The sequence below is a fragment of the Stegostoma tigrinum genome, chromosome 12 (genome assembly GCF_030684315.1).
Source record: "Stegostoma tigrinum isolate sSteTig4 chromosome 12, sSteTig4.hap1, whole genome shotgun sequence".
In the NCBI taxonomy this organism is placed as follows: Eukaryota; Metazoa; Chordata; class Chondrichthyes; order Orectolobiformes; family Stegostomatidae; genus Stegostoma; species Stegostoma tigrinum.
The window spans coordinates 62,891,857-62,916,678 of NC_081365.1; the positions used below are offsets into that span (position 1 = coordinate 62,891,857).

The 24,822-nt window shown below is 39.9% G+C and overlaps 1 long non-coding RNA gene across 1 annotated transcript in view; it reads left to right on the forward strand.

Annotated features, from left to right (window-relative positions):
• LOC125457314 (uncharacterized) overlaps window positions 1-24,107 on the forward strand; it is a 201,428-nt gene extending 177,321 nt beyond the window's left edge. The window contains exon 3 of the long non-coding RNA XR_009446529.1: window positions 21,723-24,107. This is a non-coding gene — a long non-coding RNA (uncharacterized LOC125457314). The remainder of the gene's footprint in view (window positions 1-21,722) is intronic.
• The last annotated feature ends 715 nt before the right edge of the window (window positions 24,108-24,822 follow it).

Consider the following 24,822-nt stretch of genomic DNA (forward strand, 5'->3'; position numbering starts at 1 on the left):
CCACCGGATGCCTAACACTTGCAGAATGTCTGTAATCTATGGACCACAACACAGAAGCTCCAGATCTGAGAAAGGAGCAACAATGAATATAGCATGCAGACATCCCTATTTCTCATTATGCGGTAAGAAAATTGAAAGGACAGAGTGCATAATATAAGTGAACAAATGATTTTACTGTCATGAGTATTTTACAGCAAGAGTACAATAAAATATAGTGAAAAGTTTTCATTTGTCACCATGATTCGGTGCCATTTTGAATAATTTAAGAACAAGGGAACGAAAGCTTAAAGAGAGTCCATCAGTTCTGAGTCAGCTTATTACCATCAACAACACCTGTGCTACCACCACCCATCCACCACGTCACCTCTATCTACATTGGACCCTACCATTGTCGAAGTCATCGATCCTCAGGTGCCATCTTTTGCCACTTGACCGATACTGCTCTGCCACCATTTCGCCACCGACTGTACCAGTCCAACCAATATCACAGTCTGATCAATGAGAGGAAATTTGTACCCTTTAATATTATTAGTACATTTTCTCCAACACAAAAAATTTGCACTATTGTGCATCTTCCAAACACAAAGGAGCATATGGTACAAGAATAGCCTGCAGATTGACCATATACTGTGTGTCTAAATAAATAAAGCATGTTTTATTCTTTTGAATTTTCTCAGCAGCAATCTGGAGCAAAGAGTGTACTGCCTCTGAACACATATTACATTGTAGATCACAAGAAAAGTGCCTTTTGTGGAAAGTAAGTATTTACAACCCATGCTTAAGCTCTGGAATAATTCAAAACCTAAGGTGCAATGATGATATCTTTTCAATCAGTGACAATAAGGAGTATGATTATATTTTGAATGCAATAAAAGCATGATAGCTATAAACAAAGCCATCTGAATTATTTATACTTAGTATTTATCTGGTAAATAAAATGTGCACAGTGCATTTGGAAAGAAGCTGGTCTGAAAAACGAAACCTTTTATGCTTCGCTGTGCCACTAGCCTTGAAAGCATAAAACAGCAGTAAAATGTTTATTTAACATAATTCCTATTAATGTTTTCTCCCAGATGGGTTGCCATTTGCAATTTTCCTGACATACAGAATATTTGTGACATAATTATTGCCAATATGAACTAGAAAAGTTAACTAAAACTGAAATTGCTGGAATAAAAACTCAGCAGGTCTGGCAGCAACTATGGAGAGAAGCCAGAGTTACTGTTTCAGGTCCAATGATCCTTCTTCAGAGAAGTTAACTAACTGACAAGAAATCCTTCCAGAATACACTATGAAATTGTCCAAAATACACATACTGTTGAATGTGAAGAACAGAAAGTGAGTTTCAAAATGCTATTGCAACACCATCTTCCAAGAGATTTCTGTAACAGCACCAAAAGAGTGTTCTAATTAACACTGACTGATGCTGTGGCTCGGTTTTGGTTATAAGCAGGATGGTCCTCCATTTTTACAAAATTTTGTTCGGATGGTATGTATGCCCTTTTATTCTTGAAATGATTGGAGGGAGGGTTGGAGGAGCAAGTGGATAGGACTTGAAATTTGAGGATTGGAATGTCAGGATTCACTCACCATTAAATTTCAATAAACAACAATATGATTTCCAACTTCAATCCAACAGCAAGGAGATGATGCTACAATTGTATAAGACATATGTTAGATCTCGGCTGGAGTACTGTGTACAGTTCTGGGCACCACATTACAAAAAGGATGCGAACTGGAGAGATCGCAGGAGCAGCTTGCAAGAATGATTCCAGAAATGAACCTAAGAAGAGGAAAGAATGATTTGCATTTAAGTAGCTGCTTTCATGGCCAATGGATGTTCAAATTGCTTTACAGTCAATGTGAAGTGTGGTTACTACTGAAAATTGGGAAATATAGCAATCAAATTCAGCATAGCAAGCTCCCACGAATGACAATCTGATAATGATTCTGCTTTTATAATATTGATTGAGAGATGACTATTGGCAGGATACTGCCAGCAGTTCCCCATATTTACTTCAAAAATTTGAACTGGGATCTTTATGACCACTTGAGAGGGAAGACAGGGTGTATATTTAATGTTTCAGTCAAAAGATTGCATGTTTGGCATTGTAATGGACTCCTTCCATACTGCACTATAATGTGAGTCACAACTTGTGTGTTCAAGCATCGGAATGCACAACCTTCTGATTCAAAAGCAAGCATTCTACACACTGAGACAAGCTGATAACTATGTACTGACGGTATTAGTTGTGAATAATTGGAAGCAGCTGGTAACTAGGATTTAGTTGTGTTCTGAAATGGACACGGATTGAAACTGTGATGTTAAAAGTGCCTGGTTGCAATGTGTATCTCTGTAAATTATTTTTTTCACTCAACCTATTTTTTTCCTAATTAACCTGTTAAGCGATGTAGGCTGGTCTCTCAGTCCAGGGGTGGGGATGCTACCACTGAGCCTCAAGAGGGTCCCAAAAAATGGATGGATATAAAGTTGTGTAAAAATTGGCTGCATGTTCATCCTTTACCAACTGGCTTTTTGGAAAATTAAATTCATTGAATACAGAGGGAAAGGTGTAGTAGGGACAGGATGGGAGGTAGACAGCATTGCTTTTCAACTTTCTGTGGTTTTACAGCAAAGTTGAATTTTACGATTTTCGTGATTTGCTCCTAGACACGCATCTCCATGTGTCTAAAGTCATTATTAAGTTGATGATTTACATTTTCTGATTATCTGCAAAAGATAGGTCAGAATTAGAGATATTCTAAACGCTTTCAAAATACAAAGGCTTTTTAACTCAAGAAAGCACAGTGGAAAGAACAAAATGTTATAGACAATCAATCTACTCCTCTTCCCAGCTAGTTATACATCAACATGCCAAAAGTTTGCTTTTGTATAGAAGAAGCTGCAAATTGTCGATCATCTTTGCAGATACTGAGAATTCTGAACCATGAAAAGGAATTGAAAAAGGGAATACAACCAAAATGTAACAGTAAATCAAAATGATGAGAAAGAAATATAGAAGCACAGTGACAAATGAAAAACAAGAGAAAATGAAAAGACACAAAGGGGAAATGCTTGCAAAAAATTATACGGAGAGCACAGAAGATGAATAATTATACCAAGGCACAGAATATGCCTACAAGGTGAAAGCCCTAAATATGCACAGGCTATGAGCCCTGACAACATTTCCACAATAGTACTGAGGACTGCGCTTCGGAATTAGCTGTGTCCAAGCCACTCTGTTAGGGTATAGCTACAACACTGACATCTACCTGAGGACGCCTAAAATGGCCCAGCTACATCCTCTGCACAAAAAGCAGGACAAATTCGACCTGGTGAATTACTGCCAATCAGTGTTATGAAGAGGCATTTTCTCAGCAATCATCTGTTTAGGTTGGTTGATGCTCACTTTGGATTCTACCAAGGTGACTCAGCTTCTGATATCATTGAAGCCTTGTCCAAAAATGGACAAAACAGCAGAATTCAAGAGGTGACATAGAGCAATTGCCCTTGACATCAAGGTAGCGTTTAACCAAGAAAGGCATCAAGGATCCCTACCAAAGCTGGAGTCAATGAGAATCAGAGGGAATGCAGAAAGCCACCTGAATGTCCCATGATTTAGTTTCCTACATATACCAAATGCTGGGTAAGGACATGAAACTGCAAGTACTGACAGGCATTCTCGTGCTAGTTGCCTTGCAGGTCACCATAGCCCTTAATCTCTTTACCAGTGGTTTGTTCCAGGAAAGAACTAGGGATCTCTGCAGGATGTCCTGTACATTGACAAACAAAGGCATCCACGTTTTCACAGATTTCCTTTTCTGAAGAACCTATTAAATTTGTGAGGTTCCTTTCAGATGCAGAGATTGAGGGCAGTAGGATTTGCTGCAATTTCAGGAGTCCCACAGGTGCAAGTGGCTATATATTTCACACATATTGCCATTATAACTTCCTGGGATCAGCCATCTGTCTTTATCAACAGAAAAGATGTCCACTGTATTAAAGTCGGTTGGCGTGTCATCACACCATACAAATCTTCCAGCTTTGCACGACCCTGGGATATCTCATGATGTCTGCATTCTGAAGCTCTCAAAAGTGGCTAATGTTTTTCAACGCCATGTCAGTTACAGGGCTGGCTTTTGGGTAAAAAGACCTGTCTGATGACACAATTGTGGAAGCAAGGAAACACAGAGGAGGGGTACAATGTTGCCCGTGCCTTTGCAAGGGTTCAAAATGATAAGAACACTCAAGTAGAGCACTTATATTCCTCGAAAAAAATATAACACATCAGTACAATGTGCTGCACTCTCTACAGCCTCTCTTAACAGAGTAGGTAATCTACACAGAGGAACAGATGGAAAACTGAGAAATCTCCTCCAAGAAGGTCTGAGAACATGATGGTGGTATAGTAGACCAGGAGCCTGAGGATGCACAATATGAAGTTAGGACAATGGCAGGGTGAGGCAGAGTGTCCCATGAAAATCTAATAGCTAACATATTCGAGGGGTTGAGACAGCTAGCAAAACTTGTGTTTCATCGTTTGCCTTTCTAACAACAGCAAGTAGTTGCAGGATAGAGTATACTTCCTGGAAATGTGGTGGAGACAGGTTCAATCGAGGCAGTTGAGAAAATATTGGATGATTGTTTAAATGGAAGAGTATGCAGCCTTGCAAGAAAAGGGAAGGGATTACAAACAGTTAAAATACTCAGAAAACTAGTACAGACATGATGGACAGAATGGTCTCCTTCTGCTTTGTAACAATTTTGTGGCTGTGATTGAATGTCATCCCATTGTTGCATGAGCTTACACAGCCATGCCAGCTTCTCAGCATTCACACAGAGTGCCTAATACGCACACCTCACTGCAACTAGCAGAACATTAATGGCATGACATGACTGTCAAACATTTAGTGCACATAATCGTTCTGTTGCTTGTGATAGACTTGTACATGATTCTATCTCAAATCCATTTGAACTGGCACAGTTAGACTGAATGGAGTGTGCCATGGAGTGTCAGTTTACAGTCAATAGATACAGCCAGAAATTTACCCCTGTAGAGAGCAGGAGATGGTGAATCGTCTTCCTGTACTGGATCCAGCCAATGGGCACAAACCCCTGCTGCTGTCTCAGTTCAGGCTACATTCATCAGGCATGAAAGTGTCCCACTGCTACCATTCCTTGGGAATAGGATCATCACATTTTCATCATGACCTGGAGTAGAACCTTTGGCAAGGCGTTACTGATTTGCAGGACTAATTTCTGAGGGAGGATCGCGGCACCCGAAGAGTGAACAGGGTGTACGCTAGCTCACAGGGTGAACAGGATGTATGACACTCTTGTTCTCATTTGGCAGCCTGTGTTCCCCAACTGGACTAGATTAACAGTCCCATTCATGTAACTCCTATTCTATGAGGTCCACCTGGCTGACCTCATTACAATCACTCCAGAGGCAAAGCTTCTAGTAAACTCCTCTGTCATTTCATGGTTCCCTGTTATTATTGAGTCATAAAGTCGCACAGCATGGAAGCAGACCATACAGTCCAGCCAGTCTATGCTGGACGTAATCCCAAACTAAACTAGTCCCACCTGTTTGTTCCTGGCCCATGTCCCTCCAAACTTTTCCTTTTACTTATCCAAATGTCTTTTAAAATGTAGTAATTGTGCCCATATCCACTACTTCCTCAGGAAGTTCATTCCATACATGAACCCCCAACTGTGTAAAAAATGCCCCTCGTGTCTTTTCTAAATCGCTCTCCTCTCATCTTAACAATGTTCCCCTTAGTCTTGAAATTCATCATCTGAGGGAAAGCTGCCTACCATTAACCCTATCTATACCTCTCATTATTTTATGAACGTCTATATGGTGACCTCTCAACCTCCTGTGCTCCAGTGAGAAAAGACCCAGACTATCCAGCCTTTCTTTATAACTCAAACCTTCCATACCTGGCAACATCCTGGTAAACCTCTTCTGAACCGTCTCCAGCTTAATAATGTATTTCCTGTAACTGGGTGGCCAAAATTGGACACAGTATTCTTGAAGAGACCTCACCGATGTCCAATACAACCTCAACATGACCTCCCATCTTCTATGCCCAAAGGACTGAGCAATGAAGGCAAGTGTGCTAAATGCCTTTTAACCACCCTGAGACAAACCTCTAAGAATTATGTATTTGAACCCCCGAGGTCACTTTGTTCCACAACATGTTATTAGTCTCTTGTTCTCTCTGTGGCCTATGTTAACTTTGGCCTCTCTCTTCCTCCTTAGATATTCAAAAAAGGTCTTTGTGTGCACCTTTCTACCACTTGCAAGATTATACTCTTTTTTTTTGATAATCTTTTGTCTTTTTTATATAATTTTCCCAATCCTTTGGTTTACCAAATAAAAATCAAAACAACTGTGGATACTGGAAATCAGAAACAAAAACAAAGGTTTCTGACAAAGGGTCACTGGACCTGAAACTTTAACTCTGATCTCTCTCCACCGAGGTTGCCAGACCTGCTGAGCTTTTACAGCAATTTCTGTTTTTGCCTCTGGCTTACCACTAACCTTTCCCACATTGTATGTGGTTTTTCCCTTCACTTCGCCATTGTTAACTTCCTTGGTTAATGACGTTTGGCTTATCCCCTTGTTAGAATCCTCCTTTCACACCGCAGTAAATCTTTATTGTGAGCCATGAATTATTTTCTTAAATGTCTGCCATTGGTCCTCAACTTTCTTTGCTACTAAATTCCTTTTGTCATCCTCACTGACTAACTCTGCCACATTGCTTTGCAAAAAAAATTGGACCATGGCTGATCTGTGCTTAACCTTCCTTGATTTACCTTGGTTCTAAAAGTCAGATATATATCTCCATGTCTCTAAGGTTTTAGAGTTGGTTTGTAGCTCGGGTTGTGGATGTTGAGGTTGGTTGGCTTGCTGAGCTGGTTTGTTGTTCCGCAGATGTTTCGTTACCGTGCTGGGTAACATCATTGGTGCAGCCTCCGAAAAAAAGTTAGTGTGTTTTCCTGGATAATAAAGTGTGAAGCTGGATGAACACAGCAGGCCAAGCAGCATCTTAGGAGCACAAAAGCTGACGTTTCGGGCCTAGACCCTCACTTCCGGTTTTCCTTCATTGTGGAATGTGTACAGGTTCGAGTTCTATGTGTTTATTAATGGCTTGCTTCGTGGAGTGCCAGCTGCTAGGAATATTCCAGAATTCCTGGAAGCCAGGCACTCCACGAAGTGAGCCATTAATAAACACATAGAACCTCACCCCCTATACATTCCACTGCAGAGGAAAGCCAGAAATGAGGCAATCCAGCTCAATGGACTCCAGAGTTTAAAAACCAGGCAGGAAAACACACCGACACTTCATTGGAGGCTGCACTGATGATGTTACTCAGCATGGTAACAAAACAACTGTGGAACAACAAATCAACACAGTGAGCCAACCAACCTCAATATCTTAATGTCAGTTTTAAATCTCAAGTTGGCAACCTCTCCCTCCAACCACCACCCCCCACCCCACCCCGCACCCTCAGCCTTCTCATGGGAGAGTTTGGAACCTTTATTCCCCCCTTGTGCGAAAACATGTTTTCTGATCTCATCTCAGAACTTGAATTTTAGCGCAGACTGTATGATCTGTTTAGGAGCATTTTTGCATTGTGAAAGGTGAAGGGAAATCATGTGTGACCAGTCTGTTGGTGTTATTTGAGGAGGTACTACACACTGTGGTTAAATGGGAGCTGGTGGATGTGTTGCATTTGGATTTTCAGAAGACGTTGATAAGGTGGCACATGAGAGGTTATTCTGGAATCTAAAAGCTTGATGATGTAGGGGATAACATTTTGGAACGAATGGAAGATTGGGTGGCTAAGAGGAAGCAGAGAGAGTAGGCATTAATGAGTCATCTTTTTAACAAGCGTAGGAGGTGAAGAGGCAACTTCCTAGAAGTTTATAACATCATATGGGGTATAGAGAGAGTTAATGGTAGGTGTCTTTTCCCTAGGATGAGGGATTTCAAGACAAAGGGGCACATTTTTAAGGTGAGAGGAGACAGATTTTAAAAAGACATGCATATCAATTTATTTTACACAGAGAGCAGTTTGCGTGTGGAATGAACTCCCAGAGGAAGTGGTGGATGCTTTAACAGCTGGAATGTTAAAAACACATTTGGATAAGTACATGTATAGGAAAGGTTCGGAGGGATATGGGCCAGGAGCAGGCAGGTGGGACTAGTTTAGTTTGGGATTATGATCAGCACAGACTGGTTGCACCGAAGAGTCTGTTTCCTGGCTGTTACAGGGACTGGTGCTTAAATACCCTAATTTAATTTTAGCATGTTTGTTATAACCCAAAGTTTCTCACCCTCAAACTGAATAAAAAATTCTGCCATTCTTTGGTCCTGCTCCTAGATTTGCAAGTGGTGCTAAATGACAAATTGATCAATGTTTTAACCTAACTGTTTTTCTTTCTATACTACAATCTCCGATGAGACCGAGAATAGTTTAAAGAGAAATTTGAACTTTCAGATTTTAGCTGAAATGATGACACCTCACAATTTAATATTTGTGATGTATTATTAAATATTATAAAATTAATTTTATAAAATTAATTTAATATTGTAAATATTAAATATTTATATTTAACATCTGCCTCATTACACATTACCAGATCCGAAACAGTTGGTTGATCCCAGTTGGAATCATAACATATTAATCCAGGAATCTGTCTTGAACGTATTCTATGAATTTTTCTTTGTGGCTACAGTTTGACTTTTCCAATCTACTTGAAGATTACAGTCATTCATGATAAATGCACTGCCTTTTTACATGACATCATTGTGTCACGATTTATTCTGTCTTATAGTATAGCTGCTTTTAGAAGACCTCTGGAATACTTCCACCAGTATCTTCTTCCTCCTGCTACTCCTTACATCCACACATGTGGATTCTACTTCTTCCGAACCAACGTCACTTCTTTCCATTGTGCTTATTCCATCCGAAACTAACAAAGCTACCTTACCATCCTTTCCTTTTTATCTGTTCTTTTGAAAAGTCACACGACTGTGAGAATTTAGTCCCCGGCTTTGATCTCCTTGCAACCATAACTCCATCATTGCTTTAAGATCATATCCATTAAAATAGTGTTTAATTTATAGTAAATGTCTTTAGTCATTGACACAGTAGTTCTTTTAAAATATTAAATTGTGAGGTGTCACCATTTCAGGTAAAATCTGAAAGTACGAATTTCTCTAAACTATTCTCGGTCTCATCAGAGATTGTAGTATAGAAAGAAAAACAGTTAGGTTAAAACGTTGATCAGTTTGTCATTTAGCACTTTTCTCATCCTTTGTCAAGGTAGGGCCCACATCATGGATAAGGAGTCTGCCATAAAGTTCACCACCTTCAATCATAGAGTCATAAGTTAGGCTGAACGACAGATAGCAATGCACAAAATGTCTTCTCTGATGTCACCTTGACAGTTTAAGATATAGTAATTTTGAATAATTTAAGGATATTGTTAAACATATGAATATTTTCAATTATAATAATTATGGCAAAGAGTAATGCAGTAAAATTTATGCCCTTTTCCAAAACAATGGAATTTAGAGGATGTTAGAAATCTTAAGTTGGTCTGACAGGCAAACGAAAACAATTATCTGGTTAGTATGTTGACATCACCAACGTTAAACTCTATTATTCTGGAATTTGACGCAACAGTTAAATCGAATCACATTCCTACAGTATGGAAGCAGGCCATTTGGCCCTTCAAGTCCACACTGAGCGTCCAAAGAACATCCCACCCAGATCCACACCCTTAACCCATCCCTGCAACCCCGCATTTTCCAGCTTCTAACCTTAACATCCCTGACACTATGGGCAATTTAGCATGGCCAATCCACCTACCCTGCACATCTTTGGACTGTGGGAGGAAACCAGAGCACCCAGAAGGAACCCGTACAGACACAAAAAGAATGTGCAAACTCCACACAGACAGTCACCTGAGGTTGGAATCGAACCTGAGTCTTTGGCACTATGAGGCAACCGTGCTAAACACTGAACCATAGATAACATAAAATTGAGCAACTCCTGAAAAAAAAAACAAATTGTGTCACTGTATTGCTTTAAGAAACACTTGTTACATAATTTGAAGCAAGGGACCCAAGGGAAAGGCTTAGGTGGGCATGGAATGATAGGGTTTTATCAACTTTTAACAGGAATTAGAATACAATAAATAATTTCTGTTATCCAAATGGTTGTTGAAAGCAGATCATTGATGTTAGTTGCAAGTGTATTTAATCATAATTAATGCCTACCCTTCTACTATTTGCAATTTTTTTGACAGTCTGTCTAATATATTGTGCACTGATTCATTGAAAAAATGTCATGTTGAGAGACTAATAAATCTGAGGATACTATGTTAGACAACCTGCCATCAATAACTTTCCTGGAATTGAAGCTTATAAAGCTTATTTTATGCTGACTGAAGACATCTTATTGATTTTGGAACCACCATTTGCCATCCAGATTATACGTATTTCTTTATTGCTTTTAGACAAATTAGTAATACATACATGAACTATATTTCGACTAATAAACAGTAAATTATTGAATACAATAGCCTTGGCTCAATAGAGTTCTTGATTCCAAGCCAGAAGGTGGTTGCCCGAATGCCTACTCTAGATACTCAAGTGTACAATCTATATACAAAATGTGCTGCATAAGATTAGATGTATTTCAGTGAGATGTTAAACCAAATGCCATTGGACCTCTCAGTCTGATGTAAACTATCTGCAGAATAACTCAAGAAAGAGGTGGGAATTTTCCATTGTATTCTGACCAATGATCCTCATAATGTAATACAAATTCATTACTTGATCATTTATGTTATTGTTGGTTTGTGGGATCTTGTTGCGCAAAAATAGCTTCCACATTCTTTACAACAGTGACAAACTTCACTGGTACTTTATAGCAATGACTTTCTTCGGATTGTTAAGACACTGTGAAGAGGGCTATACAACTAGTATGAGTTAAAATTGGTGTGCACCATTTTATCATGTATGGGGCATCTTCTTATCTGAACTACTATGGCAGGCGGCTCAGTGATACTAGCTGTCTGTATGCACAACAGGAATTCTAAAAGCATAGGATTAACGTGTACAACAAAGCTTTCAGACCTGAAAGTCAAGTGAATTCTGAAAAAGGGTCACTGGACCTGTAACTTTAAATCTAATTCCTCTCCACTAATGCTGCCAGATCTGCAGAGATTTTCTCGCAATTTATGTCTTTGCTTCTGAAAGTCAACTTGGTCCTCTGAACAGGGAGCTGCTGCGGTAAAATGAAGGATGCAAATAACTTATTCAGATTTAGTCAAATCGTATATACATGAGCATTAGTTTGGGAAGTGAAATTAAAGATTCCCAAATGCCATACTAAATGCATTAGTGTCAGACGTTGGCGCAAAGCAATAGGCTGCATTCGAGAAGGTTTGTAGTTTGGGCTGTGGACAAGGTTGTAGACATGCTCGCCGAGCAATAGGCTTCGGCTTAGGGTTTACAAATGTTTTGACTAATTCAATGTGTTTGACGATGAAGTTCCAGTTGGAGTATCAGGCCTCCTGGAATACCCAGTGTACAAACCACTGAGAAACTGAACCAGAAATAATACCAACCACCCCGGAAAACCAAGGCATATAAATAACAAGCAGGACACAACACCAACGCTTCACCGAAGGCGCACTGACGATGTCACCAGCAGGGTGACAAAACGTCTGCGATCAAAACCACCAGCTTGGTGAGCATGTCGACAATCTCAATAGGCTACATTTCCACAAGTCACCCATCAAAGAAATTGGTAAGACAGCAGCTGTGAAGAGAGAAAAATGCCTAAAGTCTAGCCCTGAAGATCTGATAGTAGTGTCGAAAAATCTCTAATGAGCTCATGTGTCATTAGCATTTGTGAACAGATCTTCATTATCACCCCTCTTAAAACAAAACACTAGACTCTTACTCTGCTCAATTCAGCGCAATCCAATCATTCACACATAGCACTAAGTAACGCTCAGGACTCTTGCCTAAGAACACCCATCTCTTAACGGCTACACGTTCATCTAAGGCATATCAACTGACGAGACCTGAAGGCATCAGCAGCAGTTGCATTGGTAAGGTGGGTCCATAGCAGACACCTGATGGTGGCAGAATCATGTTTGAGCTGTCAGCAGCATTGGTGGCATCTGCATCGAGGATACATAGTAAAGGTGGCACTGATGGAGGTGGGATGGCGCCAAGGAATAGCGACATTCATTCCTGCAGCAGCAGCGTGGCAAAGGGGACTCCTGCCTGTCCACTTAACAAGAGGAACTGTAAGGTTGAATCAGTGATAATGGGAACTGCAGATGCTGGAGAATCCAAGATAATAAAATGTGAGGCTGGATGAACACAGCAGACCCAGCAGCATCTCAGGAGCACAAAAGCTGACGTTTCAGGCCGAGACCCTTCATCAGGAATGGGGGACAGGGAGAGGGTTCTGAAACAAATAGGGAGAGAGGGGGAGGCGGATCGAAGATGGATAGAGGAGAAGGTAGGTGGAGACCAGACAGACAAGTTAAAGAGGCAGGGATGGAGCTAGTAAATGTGAGTGTCAGTGAGAGAGAGATCCCCTAAGGTTTGTCCAGTGGGAGGAGGGTATCTTCTTCAGGTTAGGCATCCCTAGAAGAGGCTTCGCAGTGAGGTTAAAACTGTATCAGAGTTAATAGAAACTGCAGATGTTGGAGAATCCGAGAAAACAAAGTGTAGAGCTGGATGAACACAACAGGCCAAACAGCATCCCAGGGGCACAAAAGCTGACATCTCTCCCTTTTTATTTCAGAACCCCTCTCCCCCTCCCCCTCCCCCATTTCTAATGAAGGGTCCAGGCCCGAAACCCCAGCCCCCGCGCTCCCAAGACGCCGCCCGGCCCGCCGTGTCCATCCAGCTCCACACTCCGCTATCTATTATATTCCATCTTCCCTTTTCTAACGGCTTGTTGTACTTTGTGTGGCCTCTGATCACCTCCCGGACATGCTCAAAGTAATGACGGAAGTGGACTGATCCACCATTTATGAAAAACTGGTCTATATTGAAGCTTTTAACCATAGCAAAAAAAATTAAAATTTCAACACTTGTCACACCATTCACTGTCGACTTGAAAATTTGTCCAGCAATAGAACTGTCTTACATATGTGGTCAGCAAGGTTTTGGAAAGAATTCTGAGGGATAGGATTTATGACTATTTGGAAAAGCATAGCGTGATTAAAGGGAGTCAGCATGGCTTTGTGAGGGGCAGGTCATGCCTCACAAATCTTATAAGGTTGAATACTTTTTCTTTATTTCTTCACTTTGCTGCCTTTATAGTCTATTTTTTGGCTTATTTCTCTGTGTTTTACAATGGTGCCGGAAGTGGTGACACTGTACAAAGCTTTTCACTGTATTTTGTAACAAAATTCTCGTGACAATAAATTGATCAAATCAACTAAATACATTGATGTTATTTGCGAACACCATTCCATCTGTCATGTAGAAAAGGAAATGAAAAGAGAATAATCAATACGGCGTGCGCCTCCAGTGGAATAATCAGCTCTTAGCATTATCTCCAGATGTGCTTTGGATTTGTATTTCACACCCAACTTCTTCCTTTTTTGTAATTTCTTGTGTCATATCTCATAATATGCCATTAATTCCAACCATTGCCAAAAATTTTTAAAATAGTCAACCAGTTGGAACCTAATTTTCTATAACGTGAATGTCAGACTGAAATATTTTGAACATGTTATGGTTAAGAAAATGAGCAAGCTATGTTGAAAACTGAAGGACTTGCTTTTAAAACAGTTTTAAGGATAAGTGTTTATCCAATACTCCCTTAAATATAACTTTACGGAAGTATAAAAGGAATAACTGTAAATTATGGATATGGAAACACAGAAAAAGAGTTTGTAGGTATCCTACCTATTCTTACTTATATTAAAGCCTTGGGACTAGAAGAATGGAAATTACAGAGGCACTGGCAATAACGTTTTAATCTTCTTTAGAATCAGGCATGATGTCAAAAAATATTAATAATCTAGGCCTTGCGGTTCCAAGCCACAACTTTAAAATTTGCAGATGATATGGCATTTGGAAGCATTGTGAGGAGGCTAGTGTAGAACTTCAAAAAACAGACAGGTTATGGAGTGGTCAGATAGGTGACAGGTAAAGTTCAATGTAGATAAGTGTGAGGTGATACATTTTAGTAGGAAGAATGTAGACAGAAAAAAGTAAAATAAAGAGTACCACCTAAAAGGTACAGAAGCAGAACGATGTGGGTGCGTATGTGCTTCAGTCATTAAAGATGTCAAATAGGTTAAAACAGCAGTTAATAAGTCAGACAGTATACTTTATTAATAGATGCACAGAGTTTGAAAGTAAGAAGCTTATGTTGGATTTGTATAACTACAACACTAGATCAGCTTCAGCTGGAATATTGTGTCCGGTTCTAGGCATCATACTATAGCGGGAGAATGTGAAGGCAAATGTAGTTTGAAGAAGCAAAGATGGTTTTCCTTGTAGAAGAGAAAGCTGGAAGCACATTTGATTGCACAGTATTTAAAATAACGGGAGGGTTAATACTTTTTCATGCAGCCAGTGTTCAGAATCTGGAATGCACTGTCTGATAACATGGTTGTGGTAAGCCCAGTTGGGAGCCAATCAGAAGAAAATTAGGTGGAGTTTTTGAAGTGGAATAGTGTGGAAGGTAAGGGAAGAAGGCAGGAGAAAGGTACTAGGTAAGTTGTTTATTCAGATAGCTAGTCCAGACACAATGAACCAAATGGGCTAATGCGCTGTAACGACACTTGTGATTCTATGTATACATAGGATTGGGATTCAGTTTACCTTCACTTTTGTTTTCTTTTACAGGTTGTAGATTTGTACTGTTGTTAAAATTAATAAAATGTTGACATTTTCATTCCCTGAATGCTTCAGCATATGGATGAGGTTTAAACAGTTGAGCTTTTGGCACAAATTTCTTTTGTTAGCATGAAATGACAAATAAAGAGTAAAAGGCTTTCTAAATAAAATGATAACCTAGAACAGAGACAAAGAAGACAATGAACAACAGATTCAAAAAGAAAACTGAAAAACAACTAATCTGAAAAACAATTCCTATCACATTTCACCGGGTCATCAAGATAACAAGCAAGATGTCAAACTAATTAAAGGCCTAAATGATAATGAGTGAGTGTCAGGCATAACTCAGCAGTAAGTACCTTCACCATTGATTTAGAAGATTATGGGTTGTACTCCAGGACATGAGCATAAAAGGAAGGAATGGGTGGCACAGTGGTTAGCACTGCAGCATCAAAGGACCAAGGACTCAGGTTTAATTCTAGCCTTGGCAACTGTCTGTGTGGACTTTGTACGTGGTCCCTGTGTCTGTGTGAGTTTGCTCCCACAGGCCAAAGATGTGTTGGCTAAGTGGATTAGCCATACTAAATTGTCCATGGTGTTTACAGATGTGTAGGTTGGTAAATTTGCCATGGGGAAATACAGGGTATGGGTGGGATGCCCTTCAGAGGGTTGGCGTGGGCTTGATGGCCTGAATAGCCTACTTCCACACTATAGAAGTTCTATGAAACAAAGCTGAGGGATAGTGCACTATCAGATGCGCAGTCTTTCAAATAAAATGACACTGACAAGGTCCCATTTTCTGAACAAGGGTCTAGGCCTGAAACATCAGCCTTCCTGATCCTCTGAAGCTGCTTGGCCTACTGTGTCCATCTAGCTCTACACCTTGTTATCCCAAGGTCCCATTTGTCCCTTCATGTGAATGTAAAATATCTCATGGCACTACTTTTTTGTCAACTGGGGGTATTATTTCTAACATCCTGAACTACAGTTATCCCTCAATCAAAATCAAATAACAGGTTTTCATATCATTATCTCATTGCTTTTTGTGGGAGTTGCTGTGTTCAAATTAACAGCCAAATTTCTTAAATTACAATGATGAGCCATCAAATGGTACTATCAACATGCATATCTTCTTCTTTTCTCTTACAATCTCAAGAGGTAAGAACAAAAGAATTGCTGATGTTTATGCCTCTGTCCAGTATGAAAATGATTAATAATGTTTATCCGTACAAATACTGCTGTGAATATTAAGGAGTTGTTGGTGCCTTACCTTTGAAGTTCTGACAAACTGCAATCAAATAGGGAAAAGCCAAGTATTCCAGGACTTCGTGTCTCACATCTCAGTACTGTATGGATGACATAACAGTAGGAGCTTGCATAGGTTTATGCACCGATTTTCAGATAAATGATTGGGTACAGACATGGCATCAAGAGGAGGAACTGCTCAGCTTTGGAATCTAACTGGGTATACCTGAATTTGCAAACAAATAATATATGTAAAGTGAGTTTGTCAAATAAACCTTAACTCAAAAATTAAAAATACAGAAAATTCTGTACATTGTAGGCAAAGCAGTCAAAATAAAATGAGATCACTTTCAGCTCCAAAGGCAATAACTGATCCAATTGAGGTTGTCTAACTCATCGGTAGTATAAACCTTACTGTTCAGTCTGATAAATAAACTTTCAAATATTGATCAAGAATTGTAGAGTTTTCTTATTCAAAATCACTTTCAACAAACAAAGTACTTCACAGGTAAATCTAACTGTGCCCATTAAAAAAATCACGAAGATGATATGAGGAGGTGACGGCCTGATGGTATTATTGTTGGACAGTTAATCCAGAGACCAAGATAATGTCCTAGAGAACCTGGCTCAAATCCTGCCATGGCAGATGGTGGAATTTGAATTCAATAAAAATTTGGAAATAACACTCAATTGATAATAATGAATCCATTGTTGGAAAACCATCTGGTTCACTGATGTCCTTTAGGGAAGGAAATCTGCCTTTCTTACCTGGTCTGGCCTACAGGTGACTTCAGACCAACAGCAATGTGGTTAACTCTTAACTGCCCTCTGGGATGGGAAATAAATGCTGGCCTAGCCAGCAACACCTTCATCCCATGAATGAATTTTTAAAAACTCAATAACTTCTATTCTTTACTTCTCTTCAAACGATCCTAACTTTGCAGAAACTATTTCATGAAATTCTAGACAACAGTGCCCTCTACTGTACATGTATTTACTCACAATTTACTCACACCAAAAAAGGTAACTTAGTTTGAAGTTTAAACTTTTTTAATTGGCATTAATTAACACACAGAAAGACAGCTTCAACAAGGAAACAGCTTGAAATTTGAATTAGAAATAGTTCTTCTGTAATTAGTAATGGACAGGTAAGCTTATCAAGAGATCATACTTCAGGTTTATAGAAATACTAAAACACTCGAAAAAGTGAAACAATAACATTATGCAAGGCAGTGCTGTCACTAGATATCACATTCAATTCTAAAAGCTTGAGACCCAATTTTCAAATGTTGTACTATAATTCAATCAAACAAGTATATCTAATTATTGCACATGTTTCTGGATAAATCTGTGATGCCTCATGAACCCTAGTTCACTAATATTAAAAGCATTAGTCTAACAGGTCATTAAGTTGATTGTATATAAGATGGTCATGATGGGTCAATTGGACACAAAAGTGCTCTACATGCAGATGATGTGATATTAAGTTAAATCCAGAACTAACTTAATAAGCTTGATCATAGAAGGCTATGGGCTGAGTGCTAGGAGATGGGATGAGAGCAGATTGGTGCTTGATGACTGGCGCAGACACAATGAGCCAAGGACCTCTTTCAGTGATGTAATACTCACTTACTTTGTGACTCTATAATCATTTTGTGTCCATATTAAACAGGCAGTGACATTCAGGATATACTTATTTCTTAAAAACAGAAAGAACTGTGGATGCTGTAAATCAGGAACAAAAACAAAGCTGCTGGAAAAGCTCAGCAGGTCTGCCAGCACCTATGAAGGGAAAAACAAGAGTTAACATTTCAGGTCCAGTGACACTTAATCAAACCTCAGGAAGGGTCTGACGAAGCGTCTCTGGACCCGAAATATTAACTCTGCTTTTTTTCCTTCACAGATGCTGCCAGACCTGCTGAGCTTTTCCAGCAAACTTGTTTTTGTTATATTTATTTCCCGTTAGTTTCACCAGATATTGTTTTCAAACTGCTGTTAATGAAAATGGGTTTTAACTAAACATAAAGTTGGTAGTTATAATCAAAGTTCTTAATAAATATACAGTGGACACTGGGTGGTCTGAAATTAAATCAGAAACAGTGAGGAAGACTCATTACTTCTGGCAGCTTCTGTTGAAAGAGAAACAGACTTAACATTTTGAGTTCAATGATTCTTTGGAAGTGAAGACAGGTATAACTGTGATGGGGTTCATGTTGTTTAGAAAGGGGGAGGGTCACGTGGAACAAAAGAGAAGGTTAGGGATACGTTAGAGGGCAGGAGAAAATCAAAACCAAAGTTTGCACAGAACAAAGGCAAAGTGAGGAATAATAGTGAAGAAACAAGGCATGGGTCCAAAGTAGGTGTTAAAAGCACAATAAATGTCAGCTCCGTCTAAAATCAAAAGAATGAAGATGAGACACAGACTGACTGTTGTTGGGGTGGTGGCAGGGAGCAGGGCAAATCAATATGGAGAGCAGAGTTCATGATCTGAAGTTGTCAAGCTTATTGTTGAATCCTGAAGGTTATTAAGTGCCAGTTTGAAGATGACATGCTGTTCATCAGCTTGAGTTGGGTTTCACTGATATATTGCAGTGAGCTGAGGTCAGAGATGGATAGTGGTCACCCTCATTTGATCTTACCAATGTATAGCAGAAAGAAGCATGAGCAAAAAAATACAGTAAACTAAACTGAAAGACATGCAAGTGCAACATGGGAACACCACGAACTACAAGACCTCCTCCAAGCTGACTGGGAAATATATTGCCGGTCCTGCAATGTCTTTGGGCCAAAATCCTGGGACTCTTCCTGAACAGCCTGTTTGGTTTAACTGGTGAAGATCTAACAGCCACAATAGCTTCAACTACTGGACTGGAGCAGTGCATCAAGGCAGCTCACCACCATCTTCCCATGAATGAATAAGAGAAAAGTCAGTCAGAGTTCATGATGACTCTGATCATGTACAGGAAGCAGTGGCTAATAAGGTTAATAGACCTTTTTTTTAGTGGTTAACTGCACAAGAAGGAAGAGTGAAGACAGAAGAAGAACTTTAGTCAACAGAACAATGCAAGAGACCTGTTTCCAGTAAACTGTGTCCAGAACTGGTGTCCTGAAGTGGGCACAGTGAAATCCATTGATTTTGTTCAGTATTATTTCATTTTGACTTGCTATGATCAACTTAATAGTGTCATATAGCATGGAAGTGACCATTTTGCCCAACCAGTCCATACCAACCATATTCTCACCTGCCTGCGCTCGGCCCATATCCGTCCAAACCTTTCCTATTCGTGAAGGGGCGGCACGGTGGCTCAGTGGTTAGCACTGCAGCCTCACAGCGCCAGGGACCCGGGTTCAATTCCAGCCTCGGGTAACTGTCTGTGAGGAGTTTGCACATTCTCCCTGTGTCTGCGTGGGTTTCCTCCGGTTTCCTCCCACAGTCCAAAGATGTGCAGGCTAGGTGGATCGGCCTTGCTAAATTGCCCATAGTGTTCAGGGGTGTGTGGGTCATAGGGGGAGGGGGTCTGGGTGGGATGCTCCAAGGGGCGGTGTGGACTTGTTGGGCCGAAGGACCTGTTTCCACACTGTAGGGAATCTAATCTAAAAAGAAAACTTATCCAAATGTGTTTTAAACACTGCAACTGTACCCGTATCCACCACTTTCTCCGGCAGATTTTCCACACACAAACCATTCTCCATGTAAAAACGTTGCTCCTTATGTCCTTTTTAAATCTTTCTCCTCTCACTTTAAAAATATGCCTCCTGGTTTTGAACTCCCTCACCCTGGGTAAAAGACCCTTGTCATTTACCTCGTCTTTGCCGTTTATGATTTTATAAATCTCAGTTGGTCACTCTTTAATATCCTACACTCCAGTGAAAAAAGTCCCAGTCTCTCCAGTCTCTTTTTATATCCCAAACCCTCCATTCCTGGTAAATCTTTCCTGTGCCTTATCTAATTTGATAATATCCTTCCTGTAACTGGGCAACCAGAAGTGCACACAGTACTTCAGAAAAGGCCTCACTAATGTCCGGTACAACATCAGATGACTTCCCAACTCTGAAGCTCAAAGGTCTGAGTGATGAAGGCAAGCGTGCTGAACACATTCTTAACCACCCTGTTGACTTGTGAAACCCTATTTATATCTAGACTGTGTATGCAACTACTCAGGAGTAAACTTTAAGATTGACTCTCTCAAACTCAGTATATATTTGACTTGTGTTACACGTGGAGTTAAAATACATTACAAAATCTTACAAATTAATGGCTACATATGTGTAAGTCACTAAACTTAGCAGGGCAGGTTGACACAACTGTTTATAAAGAATATTGTGGTCTTTATTAATAGGAATATACAGTGCAAGAGTAAAGAGGTTATGATGAACTTATTTTAGATATTAGTTTGGCCTCAGCTGCAATATTGTGATCAATTCGGGCATGATTCTTTATAAAGGACGTAATGGCATAAGACAGGGTACAATCAAAATTCTTCTAGGAATGTGGAACTGCAGCTATGAAGTGGATTTGAGGAGTTAGGAGAGTTTTCTTTGTATAAAAGAAGGTTGGGAGAAGATTTGATAGAGGTGTTCAAAATCTTGCGGGGTCTGGACTGAGTAGAAAGGGAGAAATTTCTTCCCACTTATGAAAGGATCGGAAGTGAGATGGCACAGATTCAAATAATTGACAAAAGCAGCAAAACTGGTTCAAGGAACTTATGCAGCAAGAGGCTAACGTCTAGAATGTATTTCCGGAGAGTGTAATAGAGGCAGATTGAATTGAAATGTTCAGAAGAGAATTAGACTGCTCCCTGAAAATGAACAATGTGCAAGGTTATACGAAGAAGGCTTTGGAATTGAATTGAATGGATTGCTCCTATGGAGCATGGACTGTATGAACTAAACGGCTTCATTCTGTGGCGCAACTTTATTCTGCTATGAACACTTACTCCAGTCCTATGTATTGTCTCTTCACTAGTACGTTACCACCTCATTTGCCTTTTATTCCACGACATTTTTGGTATATAATTTTCCCAACCTCTAACCTGTTACGTTCCCTTTTCTTCTTCTCACCATTCTCATCCCGCGCTCTCAACAGCATAAAAGACACATCTCTAACTCTACTCAGTTCTAAATACTGGGGTTCAATATTAACTGTTTCTCTGTCCGGAGATGCTGTCAGATCTGCCGACATTTTTCCAGCACTCCTTTTTGATTAAAAGTTAAAGTTTTTTGTTGCACTGTTTATGGACCAAATATGAAAAGAACCCTTTGTTCTTCATGTAACTATCTGTCTCATCACATTTCAATTCTTCCTTTGTGGAGTCATAGAGCTATACGGCATAAAAACAGACCTTTCAATTCGTCCATGCAGACCAGATATACTACGCTGAGTCACACTGTGTGTACCTTCAAAGATGCATTGTGGTATAGGTGGTGGATAGGGTGTTGACCAAGCATAATAAGACATGAAGAATTCTTAGCTACTCAATGTAGGTAAAAATGTGCTCATTACCAACTGTTTTAAACATTCAATGCTGTTGCATGAAAATGCTAATTTCATTTGCAATCCTGTTTTGATCAAGATGGGACGTCGCCAGAGCCAGAGCACGTGGCCCAAGTTCCGGAGCGGGAGCAGAGCAAGTCGCGACCGGAGCCTGGAACGTGGACCGAGTCGCGGACGGAGACAAGGGCCGAATCCCAGAGTGGGCATCAGAGCGAGTTGTGTGCCAATTCCCAGAGTAGAGGCACAGCGAGTCGCGACCGTACCCAGGGTCAAGTACAGGCCAAATTCCAGAGTGGGGAGCAGAGCAAGTCGCGAGTCGACTCCCAGAACGTGGACAGAACGAGTCGCCAGCCAAGTCCCAAAGCAGAAATCAGAGCGAGTTGCGGACCAAGTCCCCAACTGTTTTCTCTCTCTTTGGACTCTATCCCCACCTATTTCCAGCAATTTCTGTTTTTGATACTATTCTTGTTTGAATTTATACAGGTCCCATCCTCCTTAGAAAGGAACTCAGTAATCCAGGAATCCGAGGCCCCATTCTCTTCCTCCAAATTGTCAGCAATGTATTCATCGATTCTGTCTGCCTATTAGCACACCATATAGGGAGAAATCTAGAGATTACAACCTTTGACGTTCTTTTTAAAAAATCTGCTCCCAAAATTCTTATTGCAGGATCTCATTCCTCTATCTACCTATGTTGTTGATCCCAATTGAACCATGAGCTCTGACAAATTGCCTACCCATTCAGAAAACCATGAAGCAGTTTCGTGCAATCCATGACCCTGGTCCCGGAGAGGCAACACACCATCCTGAGTCATGTCTGTGGCTGCAGGAATGTCTATCTGTACCTCCTTACTATTGAATCTCTTAACACTATAGCACACTCTCTCATTCTACTCCCAGTTTGTGCAGCTGGGCTCTGGTTGCACTCCCCAGAGGAACTGTCAGTTGTATTTTTTTGCTCTGATTAGCATTTCTTCCTGGATACAAACCCATGTAATTCATGTTGCCATGGGGATATGCTTTTAGGATGGAACAGGTTAGAATGCAACAGGTTACAGTAAACCATTGTTGCATCAGCTTATTAGCAATTGTTTAAACTCCTGGAACTGAACAGAAACACAAGTCTGTAAGACCCAGGGACAGAGGGAATACACAAAGAGACAGATGACCAGTCTCTGTTGTCCAACACATAGAATGCAGCCAGGACTAAATTCATGGAGATTTAAATGAGACTACTAAATTTGTCAAAATTTGATTAGAGAGAGGAATCTACAGGTTAACTCTCACTAGGAGGGCCAGTTTGGGGATTAGAAATTTTCTGGCTGGGAAAAGGAAATCGAAACAAGCCTTCAGAAGATATGAATCAATTTCAACCAGCTTCCTGAAAAATGAAGTATTACTGCAACATGGAATTTTCACACAGATGAATAGTTGCATGGGGGATGTTCAAAGAATCATAGAATCGCTACAGTGTGGGAGCTGGTCATTCAGCCCATTGAGTCCACACTGACCCTCTGAAGAGCATCCTGCCCAGACCCATCCCCTATCCTATCCCTGTAACTCTGCATTTCTCATGGCTAATCTAGCTAGCCTGCGCATCTCTGGACACTATGAGCAATTTAGCATGGCCAATCCACCTAAATTGCACATTTCTCCTGTTGCAGGAAACCAGAGCACCCAGGCAAGCTCCACGCAGTCACCCAAGCGTAGAATCGAACCTGGGTTCCTGGTGCTGTGAGGCAGTAGTGTTAACTACTAAACTGTATAAGTTCTGACTGTAACAGTATTTAGGAAATCTTACATTTAGTTTGATTTTACAGTAAAAGTCTTAAAATACTTTGATGCTTCCAGATAGTCACTGGAAAGATGTAAATCTAAAAGTTACGTGCCTCTTCAGAGATCATAAAAATAAAAATGTTAACAGAGCCATTTCGACAGGGACTGTTTCCACACCATAGGGATCCTACGGAAGTTAAAGAGATTCCAGTCAGACCAATACAATTTAAAACTGTATTTCAAATTCATTATGATAGAACTGCAAATCATATGGTTGGCCTTTAAAGGTATAAATGATGCTGACAATTTTAGAATAAATGGCAACTTGGACGTTAAACACCAGTGAGCATACCAGCATTTCAATTATGCTACTGACTAATTTTGGAAATACAATGTCAAACTCTGTGAAAAATACAGTTTGTATATAATAGAATTTCTTGTTCCTTGTTCAAACCTATGCCTTCTGAAAAGTCAAGGAGAATTGACAGGAAACTTGTGCAGAAGCCACATTTTTAATATATTGTAAGGGGAGGACCAATGGCTAACAATGGTTTTCCAAGCAGTTTTCATATTTCAGTTCACATTCAGTCACACTTCAAATGACTGAGTTTATTTATATCATAGTTAAAATGTAAGCATGATCAAAGCTTCAGTGTTTGTAAATATGTAAAACAAAATTACCAGTTTTATCAGGTCACATGGCTGCTGCAAAAGTGTCAGATCAATCATGTTGAATATTAATTAAATAATGTTCAACTCTTAACTCAGTGTTGTTTAATTCAAATTATCAAGTAGTTCCCATTTTCTAAACACTAAATTTGCACTTTATTATTATTTATATTGCTTATTTCAAGCATTCACAACCTATTAGCAGAATTACTGCTTTGTTGCACAAACAGTGGTTTACTGAACTCAGTGTCAAGATGGGAATGTGCGAACAACTTCAGATTGAAAACATTATGTTGTCTTATCTTATGGTAAGAGTTACACAATAAGAAACAAACAGGCAGTGAACAAACTACAATTTATCTAGCAACAAAAAATACTTCTATCAGTCTCTGACTGTAACCATGATTGTTCTTTTTTTCCTTGGAGATTGGAGACTGCGAATCTGTGTCATCATACCTTCACGAGATAATCAACGGGAAGCCTTTCTCATGCTGTTAACTGAGTCAAACCCTATTACCATGGCTACCATTAGAAGTCAAATCAGCCTCTTTGCTTCAGTTATAAATTGCAACTTTCCAAGGCAATGGAATGAAATTCCTGCATTAGACTTAGGTGCTTTCATTTTGTCTTGAAAAATTCAATGGCATAATGCCAGCATGTCATGAAAAAAATGTTTCTGATTAATGAAATTCATGCTCATTGCATTTATCCTAACAAGTTAGTATTTCAACAAA